Raw genomic sequence first — 13,011 nt, forward strand, 5'->3', positions numbered from 1 at the left:
ACCCCATCCTCCTACATACTCCAGCCATCATTTTCTGCTCTTTTCTTTTATTCTTTCTTATCTGCCACCATCCTTCACAGTTTGTTTTTCCATACAACCAGGACTATCTTTACTATTTGATATTTTTTTTTCTCTCTCCTCAAGTGTTTTTCTTTGGTTATTTTTATATATCATGAACCTTTTGTTTTTGTTTTTTTTCTGTTTTTTTCACGCTTATCCATTATTTGATTCTATCGTTTCTTTTGGCTATATTATTATTGTCATTTTATGGGATCCCTGGCTCCTCCCCCCTTCCTTTATTTTTCCGGCTTCTTCCACGACTGCCATCATCATCACCATCTACAACACCACCTTCATTACCATGTCTACCACCACCACCACCATCATTACCATCACTGCCACCACCACCACCACCACCCTCATCACCAACACCAACAGCACTACCACCAAGTGTCCTAGACTACCTCCTCATATGGTGTTCAATAAACATCAGCCTCTTTATTGTTTCATATAACAATTGGTCTATCTATATATATATCTCTCCCTTCCTAAAAGAACAAAGTGAGGGGCTAGAGAGAGTGAGGAGGGAGGGCTAAAAAAGAAAGGCAAAATTCACCAGGTAATTATTTCATTGACCTTGACCTCGAAAGGATGAAAGGCAAATGCAACTTAGGTGGGATTTGAACTCAGGACATAAAGACAAGTGAAATTCCACTAAGCATTTTGCTGGTGGAAGGCCTCAAATTGTTTTCTCTTTTTTTTTTTGGTGGTCGGGGGGCAGTCAGTTACATTGCTCCTAGAGCTCAACGGGTACTCCTTTTATCCAAACATCCCTCCTCTCCCAAGGATGAATGGCAACATTGACCTGGACAAATTTTGAACTCAGAATGTGAAGATTCAGAGGAAATACCACTAAGCATTTTGTCCAGTCTGTTATAATAATCCTTTCTAATATAGGCACAAGGCCTGAAATTTGGAGATGGTCAATTACATTGACCCCAGTACACAACTGGTACTTAATTTATCGACACCCGAAAGGATGAAACCATGTGGTTGGTAAGCAAGCTACTTACCACACAGCCACTATCATTTCATTGTTAAAAGCTTATACAATCCATTGTAAGAGTAAAATTTGTAAGTTAGTTTAGTTGTGATACTTCACTTGTTACTTATGTGGGTGCTATGCATAACGACTACTTAAAGGTAGGATGCTACAAAAAAAAAAGACAGGTTAAGAACTACTGCTCTATAAGAAGTGCTGCTTATAGATTTAGGTGAGAGAGTGAGTCTAGGGAAGGGATTAAGCTTATAAGGGAGTATCAAGGTGAGTTATGCACAACCTGTAGCCTGTGGGACGTTCTGAATGGCACACCTAACAAAAAAATCAACTTGAATTTTCTTAGTAGTGTGGCCCACCTGGTGATGGAATATGTCTTGTGCAACCTGCTTGGTAGTCATTAGATATGCTAGAAATAGCAGACAAATTCCCTCAAATGACCACCCAATCATCTTACATTGAACAATCTTGTTCTAGTTGTAGCAAAAGTTGTATTCATAGCTGAAGTACCTTGATCATGAGTCTAGTTAGTCAGGGTTTGACCTGGGGCTAAACAACAGAAGTGACTTGTGATGCAAACTTCATATTCTCTATGAGAAAAACATCTGACTAGGCTCAATAGCTATTAATTAACCAATGGAATTAATTGATGTCACTGCTGACAATATGGTGCCTGTCTATGCAAAGGCCCAGTTGTTTTTGATACATTTATATAAATCACCAATTACTGTTTGTGAGTTCAAATCTTGCCATGGTATTGAGATATTCTTTCAATCTATTTCCATGAGTTTGATAAAAACAGATCTCAGTAATAGTTTATTTCTGAAATTGTCATCCAGATTTCTACCTTTAGCCAAAACAAATCATATCTAGTTCAGTAGTGGAATAAATTGATTTACTATATTGCTATATGGAAGAGCAGACGTCTTATGTTTTGAGATGTGTTCTTTATTAGACATCTGCATTAGTTTCTTTGGATATTTCTGTTTATTTCAACCATACCTACCCAATAATAATAATATCATCATCAATTTTACATTGATAATATTTAACAATTCTTCTTCTGTGGCTGTGTGGTAAGTAGCTTGCTTACCAACCACATGGTTCTGGGTTCATTCCCACTGGGTGGCACCTTGGGCAAGTGTCTTCTACTATAGCCTCGGGCTGGCCAAAGCCTTGTGAGTGGATTTGGTAGGCGGAAACTGAAAGAAGCCTGTCGTATATATATATATATATATATATCTTATAGTAAAAATGGATACATAAGGGTGGAAAATCACAGGAACAATACCATATGTCCAACACAAGATACAATATGTGTGTTCAATTCCTTCAAGAATCAATAAATGAATTTATAGTATTCAGTCTCTAAAGTGTCTAAAAGGTACGGTAAAAAGACAAGCAAATACAACAATAAAAACTTTAGAAATATCATGAATGTTCAAAATATTTATTAAAAGAATATTTATAAATATGCATGATTTCTAAGTTGTATAAAAATATGACAAATTAAAGTTAAAACATTACGATGTGTAAACATACATTATGATATAACATATAATGGGTAAATATATACGGTATGATGAAGTTATAAATTTACAGGTATTATATTAAAAACGTGTACATTAGGACAGGATTAAAAAATGTATGTGTGTGTTTGTGTGTCTGTGTTTGTCTCCCCACCATCGCTTGACAACCGATGGTGGTGTGTTTACGTCCCCGTAACTTAGCGGTTCCGCAAAAAGAGACCGATAGAATAAGTACTAGGCTTACAAAGAATAAGTTCTGGGGTCGATTTGTTCGACTAAAAGGCGGTGCTCCAGCATGGCCGCAGTCAAATGGCTGAAACAAGTAAAAAGAGTAAGAGTAATCCATGATGTATGAGCCAGCAGTGGAGTTTCTACATGATCACTCGACTTGTGAGAAATAACACCCAAATTTCCCTCAAATCTCACCCTACCATTCTAAAAAACAGAAAAGTAGGCACACTAGATAGAGCTGTTCTAGGTCCAGTATGTTTAACTCTTTAGCATTTAAATTGGCTATATGAGGCCCAAATATCCTACTTGTTTATTGTTCAAACTGGTAATACCTAACTTCTCATACCTACTTTCTTTTTACTCTTTTACTTGTTTCAGTCATTTGACTGCGGCCATGCTGGAGCACCGCCTTTAGTCGAGAAAGCCTTGTGAGTGGATTTCGTAGATGGAAACTGAAAGAAGCCCGTCGTATATATGTATATATATATGTGTGTGTGTGTATATGTTTGTGTGTCTGTGTTTGTTCCCCCAACATCGCTTAGCAGTTCGGCAATACAGACCGATATGATAAGTACTAGGCTTACAAAGAATAAGTCTTGGTGTCGATTTGCTTGATGAAAGGCGGTGCTCCAGCATGGCCACAATCAAATGACTGAAACAAGTAAAAGAATAAAAGAATGTGTGTGTGTGTGTGTGTATGTAAGGTAGTAAAATTGATAAGAGTGTACTGCGAACTTATAATGAAGAGGTGAAAATTCAACAGACCTTCTTCAGAGAAAAAGCTGAAAGGATAGAGATTAATAGGAAACAGCAGAGGTTTAACTTAGTGGATGTAAATCTCTCCTGTCTCTCATCTATTACTCACCTTTCAACTTTTCACCTGAAGAAATACTGTGTCCGAAACGTTGGATTTTTTCATTTAACCCTATAAGTTCACTGAACTTTTTCTATCGATTTTACTACATAATATAAGTCTTGTTGACACAGAGCAACACCGGCCTTATTGGATTCTGTTTGATCATGCACACACATATATATATATGTATATAGCTGCATCCTAACAAGGAAACATATATTCATGCACACACACACACACACTTCTGTCCTTTCTTTAACAAATATAACTTATTAATTCTACAGAAATCTTCTGATAAAAAGGCAAAAATGTTCAAATGAAATAGAAATCAGAACAAGAAAAAAAAAAGTTTTTCCGAAAATAAAATTGACAATTCCATTAATCATTTTTAACATTTGTCAGACATATCTGAGAAAAGAGTTCAAAACAACTATCTTCATTAATTTTCATCTCAATTTATCAGAAAAGAAAATCAAATTTCAGTCACATCAAATACAATTTGTATTCAGAGGAAGAAGAATGATAGGGAAATTAAATTAAAGTTGTCAGTTGTCAACTTGTTGAAGAACTAAATGTGTATTTATGTTTGTGTGATGTTGAACGTGTGTGTATATATATATAAGATATTGTATGTGTATTGGTGATGATGATACCCCAGCCAGCAAGGAAGGTAGACACAATGAATCTACTGCTGTGATATAAAAAGCTTGAAAGCAACTTTTAAGTGAGGACATTTCAAAGACCACTTTTATTCATTTATCCACAAAGCTAGTGTGGTGGGTGGGTAGACAAGCAGTGGAGCATGTAAAGAACAAAGTGTCAGGAGCCAAGTTCAAATCCCTTTAAATTTGACCTAAGCCCCCTTGTTCCAGCAGTTGGGAGACATTAATTGATTACATCAGTTCCCATTAAAAGGAATTATTTACAATGACTGTCACTAAAAGACAACCTAATAGAAGCTGATTGAACTCTCAGAAGACTACTGAGTCTGTGATTTCTCAGTCGTTGCAGATAATTTAGTCTTCCATATGATAAAACTAAAACTATAACCAGTAAAGGAGCTGTTATGTAAACCTGCTAGAGATAGCAGCCAAATACCCTTCAAATCAGAACTTATTGTCTTTAAAGAAAAATAGCAAAGACAATGGATCAAGGGTGCTTCTATTTAACCTGCTAGAAATTGCAATCAAATCAGTTCCAGGTTCAGTCCCACTGCATGGCACCTTGGACAAATGTCTTCTATTATAGCCTTGGGCTAACAAAAGCCTTGTGAATGGATTTGGTAGATGGAAACTGAAAGAAGCTTGTCATATATATGTATGTACGTGTGTGTGTCTTCATATTCGTCTGTCCCCCACCGCCGCTTAACCACTAATGATGGTGTGTTCATGTCTCTGTAACTTAGCGGTTCAGCAAAATAGACCAATAGAATAAATACCAGGCTTTAAAAAAATGAGTACTGGGGTTAATTTGTTTGACTAAAGTTCTTCAAGGTAGTGCCCCAGCATGGCCACCATCTGATTACTGAAACAAGTAAATAGAAATACTTTGTTTTTGAAAAAAAAAAAGAAGACAGCGTGATCAGATTTGGGACGTATTTCATCATAAACATGTTTAATCAAGATGAACCTGTAATAAACAATAATGATTACTAAACCTAATTACTTTAATTACTAAATCGAAAACAAACTCCTATTTGGTCAGTACAGAGTATAAATAGGATAAGGATTATCATTATGTTTAGGGAAGTGTTTTATACAACACACAGAAAATTAGAAATGTACCTTTTTGAAGAGAGATATTTTTGAGATTGTAATAAATTCTGTTGGAGAGTTTGATTAGTTCTTTTAGCTTGAGGAATAAATAGTTTAACATTTTGGATCTTGTTTCTGAGAGGGTGGAGAAATGAAATGGATACTGTTCCAGGCTTGTAAACAAAACAAAAAATTCTTAATGATGAAATGGTGTTAATTATTTGTCCATATGTCTATATGTGATATATTGATAATTTATATAATATGATACTAACAAGCAATCTAACGATTTACAGGGTCTATTAACCAGCATCTCAGACTATTTTATATATAGACCTACTGGCACACGCAATCATATATATGTCACTTATGTATTTAGTATCATGAAGAAATTTCAAGAGTGCTTTTTTTTCCATTTCTAGCAAGGGGTGGAAAGTTTGGTAGAAGTTACATATACTTTTAATATCAGTTTAACTCTGCTCTATATGTCTTAACCCCTTCGATATCAACCCAGCTGAAACCACCTCTGGCTCTGTAGTATAAATGTCTTGTTTTCAAAAGTTTTGAATTAAAATCTTCCACCAAACCTTAGTCACAATTTATGTTCATAACACTAGCTTAATGATAACTAAGTTATTTTACTAAATTCTTTGTTATATTTAAAATTAATTGAAAGAAACACAGAGCATCTCAAAATAAATGCAGTAATGAAAGGGTTAAAGGTTTGTGGGCACTCAGAGCACACTTATCAAATTGTTATTAAATATGTATATATATTGTATCATAATCATCATTTCATGTCCGCTTTCCATGTAGGTATAGGTTTACCAGATTGCCACAGTCTGAGTGGCTTCCCATTGAGTGCTAATGCTTGTATATGTGTCCCTTGGTTTGGTTTCTATTGCTGGACGCCCCTCATAATGCCAACCACTTTACAGAGTGTAATGGGTACATTTTCTTGTGGTGCCAGCATTAAGAGAAGTTGAATGGTACTTGGTGAGACAGGATTTGAGGGACCTCACAACCCTAAACTTTTTTTCTGTTCATACTGCATGAACAGGGGAGGGAACAATGCAGTAAAACCAGAAACGGGTACTTGTGATGTAGAGAGAGTAGTGCCAACCGCAGAAGAACCAGAATAGATGAGAGGATAGCAAAAGCAAGAGTATGATGAGGAGATAGCAAAGATGTGTTGGAATAATGTCAACACTGAAAGACTCCATCACTTTGCTACGTTTCTCAACACTGGGAACAATGTGTAATTGATCAGTGTTTTAGCTTGCAGTATTGATCTCACATCACTTCATATGCAACACCTACGAGAGATCCCTGTTCAGTCTATTGTGGTGGTGATGATGATGGGTGTATCTTTCTCAGCTGCTTAACATCAAGAGAAAACTGAGATATGCTTTGTCACAATGCTCTGAAAGCTTTTGGTAAAAAGGAAGAAAAGTGAGAAATGGGTTATCTGTCAATTGTTGCTTCTTAAAGTTTACAAACATAAAATATTTCTACCTGATGACAGGTGGTTTTTATTGATAAAGATGCAGGGTTCTATTTCTGTGAAAGGGAGAAGTTTTCATGGTTTTCTTTTTTTTCTTAAAACTTACTGAAGTGCCATAAGAACTGATTGCTGACTGCCTTCCTTTCTATTCTACCCATGTGATCTTTGTGTGAATAAAGACAGTCTACAACAGAAGTATGGATAGAGATTGATATTTTGACGAGAAAGATGGCCTTGTCTACCAAATCCAGCTTAAATGAAAATACCCAAATATAGTATAGCCAACCAGCTTCTTTTGTAATGTCAGCTTAGATCAAAGCAGCTGGTACCACTGCTCATTTCTATAATCCATTGTCAGTATTTATCACAGCCAATGCAGTCTGAAGGGATAGAAAAACTATATGTGTGTGTGAGTGTGTGTGTGTAAAAGAGACTGCTTGGTATAGGACATTCTAAAATGGTGGTGAATTGGCAGATGGCATGTTTCATGATATTTATTCCAACTCTCTTTTTTTTTTTAAGATAGTTGAAAGAATTTGAGGAAGATATGGCTGCTATTTCTAGCAGTCTGAATGATCACGTTAACACTTTCTTCTCTCTCTCTCTCATTGGTTTCAGTATGCACCTGTGATCATAGCTTGAACATGTTATCATCATCATCATCATCATCATCATTACCATACTGACATAGCTGTATGTTTTTCTGGAGCTATGTTTCATGCCTGGATGCTCTTGCTGTCACCAACTCTTAGTTATTTCTTGTAACATTAGAGAGGCAGTGTGCTTATTCTAAAACAAGGATTTACATGTTATGGTATTATTGGCTAAACTTGTTACTTTAGGTTAAAATGAAAATTCCTCCACTTTAACCACTAAACACTGCACATTTAAGAGTGTTTCTGCTAAATAAACGCTTTTAATTTAAAAGAAGATCTTAGATGTCACCATCATAGTGGTAGTGATAGTAGAGGAGGAGATGCAAGTTCTCCTAATTAGAATCATATTTTCTGCTTGATATTTCTCTAATTAGTAGTGTTAGATATGTAGCCAGGGGGATTCTAGACAGTGTAAAGCATCATTGCATCATTGGGGTAGATGGCATTTTAGTTCAGATATTTGTGTTTAGGCTATAAACATATGCTGTAGGAAAGCCAAACATTCTACATTTGATTCAGCGTTCTAAATTAGCGTGTTGTTTTGGTTTTGTTTTTCTTGTGATTTTAATGGTGTCTTATTTTAAATGGAGCTTGTTTGTATTATGTATATGTTTGTGTGTTTGAGTTTTCTACAGTGTGAACAGAGAGAGAGAGAGAGAGAGAGAGAGAGAGAGAGAGAGTGGTAACTTGGTTCTTGACTTATGTGCTTTATTACACAAGACCAACAAGTTCATTAGGGTTACAGTTGTTTCGTTGCAGTGACGGTGACAGGGAGATGTGAGGAGGTTAAGATGAGATTATTATTGTTTCATTTCTGGTACCACCACCACCACCACAACTGGAATACTTTTGCTTCTACATCCTTCCTAGGATACTTTTGATTATTTAACACCAAGTCAGTCCTGATTGAGCAGGATTGATTCAGTGTTAAACAGCTGCACCCTTTCTCTACCCCTTTCCTCCTTTTCCTCTGCTGCCTCTTGAAGTCTCCACTTAATGCCATTCTACAGGGTGTCCACAAGGTCTGGGTACATGGCGTAAATAAAATCATAACATAAACAATTAAATATAAGAAATAATAATTTCTTAAAGTATGTGTTAATCCCCCATGTACCCAGACTTTGTGGACACCCTGTATATCTTTTTCCTTTTATCTTCTATTCTTTATTTGTTTCAGTAATTGGACTACGGCCATGCTGGGGCACTGCTTGGACGGGTTTAGTCAAACAAATCACCCCCAGTACTTATTCTTTTATGTCTGATACTTATTGTATTAGTCTCTTTTGCCAAACTGCTAAGTTGTGGGGGCATAAACAAACCAATTTCAGCTGTCAAACAATAAGAGAGAAACACACACACACACACACACACACGTATGATAGGCTTCTACACCATTTCCATCTACCAAATTCACTCACACGGTATTGTCCAGCCTGGGACTATAGCAGAAGACACTTGCCCAAAGTGTCACGCAGTAGCAATTGAACCCAAAACCACTTGGTTTCAAAGAGAGCTTAACCACATGTCCAGACTTTTTTTTTTTTTTTTTATATTTGCTGAGTTTGGAGACAGTTGCAGTAGCCTTGACCTTTGCAGATTTTCTGAGATTGATAAGACTGATATTCCTAATGTTCCGATTAAACTTGCTGGTCATCACCTTCAGGAAAGATGTGAGAAGCGGGGAAACTCCAGGGGATCGATGTTCAGCAGGAGGACGGATTGGAGATGGTCGTTACTGAAGGGAAAGGTGTGTGGATGTTGGAATACGAGTACAATAGGTGGATCAGAAATACCTGAGTGGAGGAGAAATGTGAGATCAGTCAGGTCTGAGGAACAGAGGCCATTAGAGTGTGTGTGTGTGTGTGTGTGTTTACATGGTGTAGTGGTGTAGCTAGAAGATGTGTTACCCAAGTCAGCCCTTGGATATGCTCAGGTCCATAACAGATTCAAAGGTGTCAAGCGTCCCCACCACCACCACCACCTTAAAATGCATCACCACCCCCACCTACTGTTATGCTACTGCTGAATGTGTGTACATAATTTTTATACTATTTTTTTTTTGTTTATTTTTAACAAAATTTTTTTTTCTTTTCTTTTCTGTTACGTTCTGAATATTTCAATATCAATAACATTGGAAATCATTTTGTAACCTACCCCACCCCACCACTACCACCACCACCAACAACAACAACAACAAGACAATAATGGGTGAAACAAAAACAAGTCAAAGCAAAATAAATAGGAAGGGAGAAGAGGTGTGTGGAAAGTTGAGATGGGGGTGGTGGGCGAGGAAGGAAAGGCAAAAACAAATGTAAAATATTAGTTATACTCAAATGGAAATGGCAGTTTAATATTTGACATGCCATGTTCTTTGTAATGGCTTCTCTTCCAAGTCTAAACATGTACTTGGTAGGTCTCACTGTATCATTCACATTGTACAACACACCAATTAAACTTACATATTTCCAGAGCATACCTGTTATTGTGGCTGTGTATATGCATGTACGTGTGTGTTATGTGTGTTACATTTTTGTTGGTGGTTTTATGAATTTGTTATAGTTTGCAGCTTTTGTTTTGTGTTGTGTTTTTTGCATTGATTCTTTAATAGTTTTTAATATTTTTCCTTTGTTTTATTTTTTTCTTCCCCTTCTTCCATTCTACATTTGTGCTGTTAACTGGTTTTTATCAATTTATTGACATCGATAATATCACTTTACGATATGTGTATGTGTGTGTGTGTGTGTATGTGTGTGTGCGTGTGAATAAGTCATTTTGAGAAAAACTTGAAGTGTGAATCAAAAGGAAATTTATAATAAAGTTGACTCTACTTCTAATATGTTCTTGAGCCCTCTCCATCAGTAAACATTCTTGTCATTCTGAAACTAGCTTTAAAATAATGAAACCCCTTTTCAGGCATTTCTCTGTGTATATATGCACATATATAGTTATAAATATATATACATATATGAAATACGAGGTGGGTGTATATATATGTTTATGTGTGTTTATGTGTGTGTGTGTGTGTATATATATATATATATATATATATATATATATACGTGTCTCGAAATGCCTGTGTTAGAATGGAGGCAGCTGATGAAGGAAAATATTCTCTATGTGGCCTGTGTGTTTTCTGTACTCTGGTTATTATTATTTTTTTGTCTACGTTTTGTTTGCAACGTCCTGTACCCAGATATGCACCTATATATACAGGTAGGTGTAGGTTTGCACATACTTGTACGTATATATGCATATACTCATTTATTATTTGTTTTATATATATATGTGTGTGTGTGTGTATCAGTGTGTATATATGTGTGCATGTATGAGTGTGTGTATGTGTGCATACGTTTATACATACAAATGTTCACACTTGATCGAAATTTATAGACTTCATGTAAGTAAAATAAATACATTACTTTCTTTTTTTTCTTATTGAGTATGATATGTTATTGATTCATCTGCAATATGTTTTAACCTTATTTCTTTCTTAGCTTTAGACTAATAAAACTATTTTATTGGACTGCATTGAAAAGAAACTCTAGAAGCATTTTGTGAAACCTTTTAAATAGATAATAACTTATTTAATCAGGAGAAAAGCAATAGCAGTACCCTTGACCTTTGCTCTCTCCTCCCCACCCTAGACTAGCTATGTTGTTGCTTAGCACTTGGTCACACTTGATCGTAGATATTCCAAGTGACACCATCCTGTCAGTTTGGGGCAGAGTGTGGCATCTGTTGGACCTCAGATCTTTTCTAAATGTTCCTCACATTTAATGTATTTGTGGGACATTGAGCAGTTGATGGTTTTTAGATAATCTTTTGTATAAAAATACACAAGCAGGTACAGGCGTCGCTGTTTGTTAAGAAGCTTGCTCACCAATCACATGGTTCTGAGTTCAGTCCCACCTTGGGACAAGTGTCTTCTACAACAGCCTTGGCCCTGCCAAAACCTTGTGAGTGGATTTGTATTTGGTAGACAGAAACTGAAAGAAGCCCGTTGTGTGTGTGTGTGTGTGTATACATACATATATGTGTGTGTGTGTATTTATGCGTGCATATCTTTGTCAGTATTTGTCCCCCCACCTTCACTTGACTGCCAGTGTTGGTTTGTTTATAGCTCCGTAACTTAGCAGTTTGGCAAAAGAAACCAATAGAAGTACCAGGCTTTAAAAAAAAGGTACTGGGGCTGATTTATTTGACTAAAAAGTTCTTCATTTTGGTGAATAAATTAGTCATACTTCTACAGTACACAAACTATTTTTAACATTTTTTTTTGTGCAATTCCTTATAAAATTTAATTATAAAAATATATGATTTTTTAAACATTGAATGACTAAGAGGGTCTATTTGAGTAGAATAGGTATCAAAGGGGTCCATAGGTAAAATTTGGTTGGGAAACACTGCTTAAGGATGTTGGGAAAAACTTTGAATAAGCCAAATACTTGATGATAATTATCTTTGAAAAATGGGTGATTTGATTCAATTAAGTGACCTCTATCAAGTCTCTTTATAGTGAAGCATCTGCAGAGAAATGTCATGGAATTTATGATGTTATTCTAATATAGCAATATAAATTGAAATTACTTTGTAAGTTGGAATCATTTATTGGCTTCCAACACAATAACCCCTTCAATGATTGTTTGAAAAGGAACCCAACTCAAGTTCTTATGTTGGAATAAGGAAAACTCATTCTGGTTGTTAACTTTACTACATTTCCTTCATTTACAATGAGATGTAACAATTTACACTTGGTTCCAAAGGATTTCAACAATATGTTTATATTCAGATGAGTAAGACAGTACCTTTTGTTTTGTATCTTGAGAGGGTCATTATGCCAATAACACATGTACTGGTTCTGTTTCACTTCCTTATATATTATTAGTCAATTGGTTAATTATTTAATCAATTAACTTATCAATTGTTTGATTAATAATTCAGTCAATCAATCAATTAGCTAGATTCATTGAAGTCCTTTTGTCGCCATTTGTGGCCCCATCATTAACATGCCCTCACTACTCTGTCTGCTTCAGGTCTGTCTGTCTGTCCGCCTCCTAGTTTATAGGTTGTATATTTATATAGATGTGAGTCGTCGTCGTCGTCGTCGTTTAACATCCGCTTTCCATGCTAGCATGGGTTGGACGATTTGACTGAGGACTGGCGAAACCAGATGGCTACACCAGGCTCCAATCTGATTTGGCAGTGTTTCTACAGCTGGATGCCCTTCCTAACGCCAACCACTCAGAGAGTGAAGTGGGTGCTTTTACGTGTCACCCGCACGAAGGCCAGTCAGGCGGTACTGGCAACGGCCATGCTCATCTCGCTCGAGAAACCTCATGTGTCACCCGCACAAGAGCCAGTCCAGGGGCACCAGCAACGATCCCGCTCGAAAATCCCACAACAACCCCACACAAGAGCCAGTTC

At 36.3% G+C, this 13,011-nt stretch overlaps 1 protein-coding gene across 4 annotated transcripts in view; it reads left to right on the forward strand.

The window, feature by feature from the left end:
- LOC106882187 (alpha-(1,6)-fucosyltransferase) overlaps window positions 1–13,011 on the forward strand; it is an 881,702-nt gene that overhangs the window by 487,162 nt on the left and 381,529 nt on the right. Inside the window, exon 1 of one of the 4 annotated variants that reach the window (XM_052976378.1) lies at window positions 7,182–7,192. The exons of the other annotated variants lie outside the window; for them this stretch is intronic. The gene's annotated coding sequence lies outside the window, so the exon portion shown is untranslated. Of the gene's footprint in view, window positions 1–7,181; window positions 7,193–13,011 lie in introns of those variants that run through there. 4 annotated transcript variants of the gene reach the window in all.

The sequence above is a fragment of the Octopus bimaculoides genome, chromosome 24, assembly GCF_001194135.2.
Source record: "Octopus bimaculoides isolate UCB-OBI-ISO-001 chromosome 24, ASM119413v2, whole genome shotgun sequence".
In the NCBI taxonomy this organism is placed as follows: domain Eukaryota; kingdom Metazoa; phylum Mollusca; class Cephalopoda; order Octopoda; family Octopodidae; genus Octopus; species Octopus bimaculoides.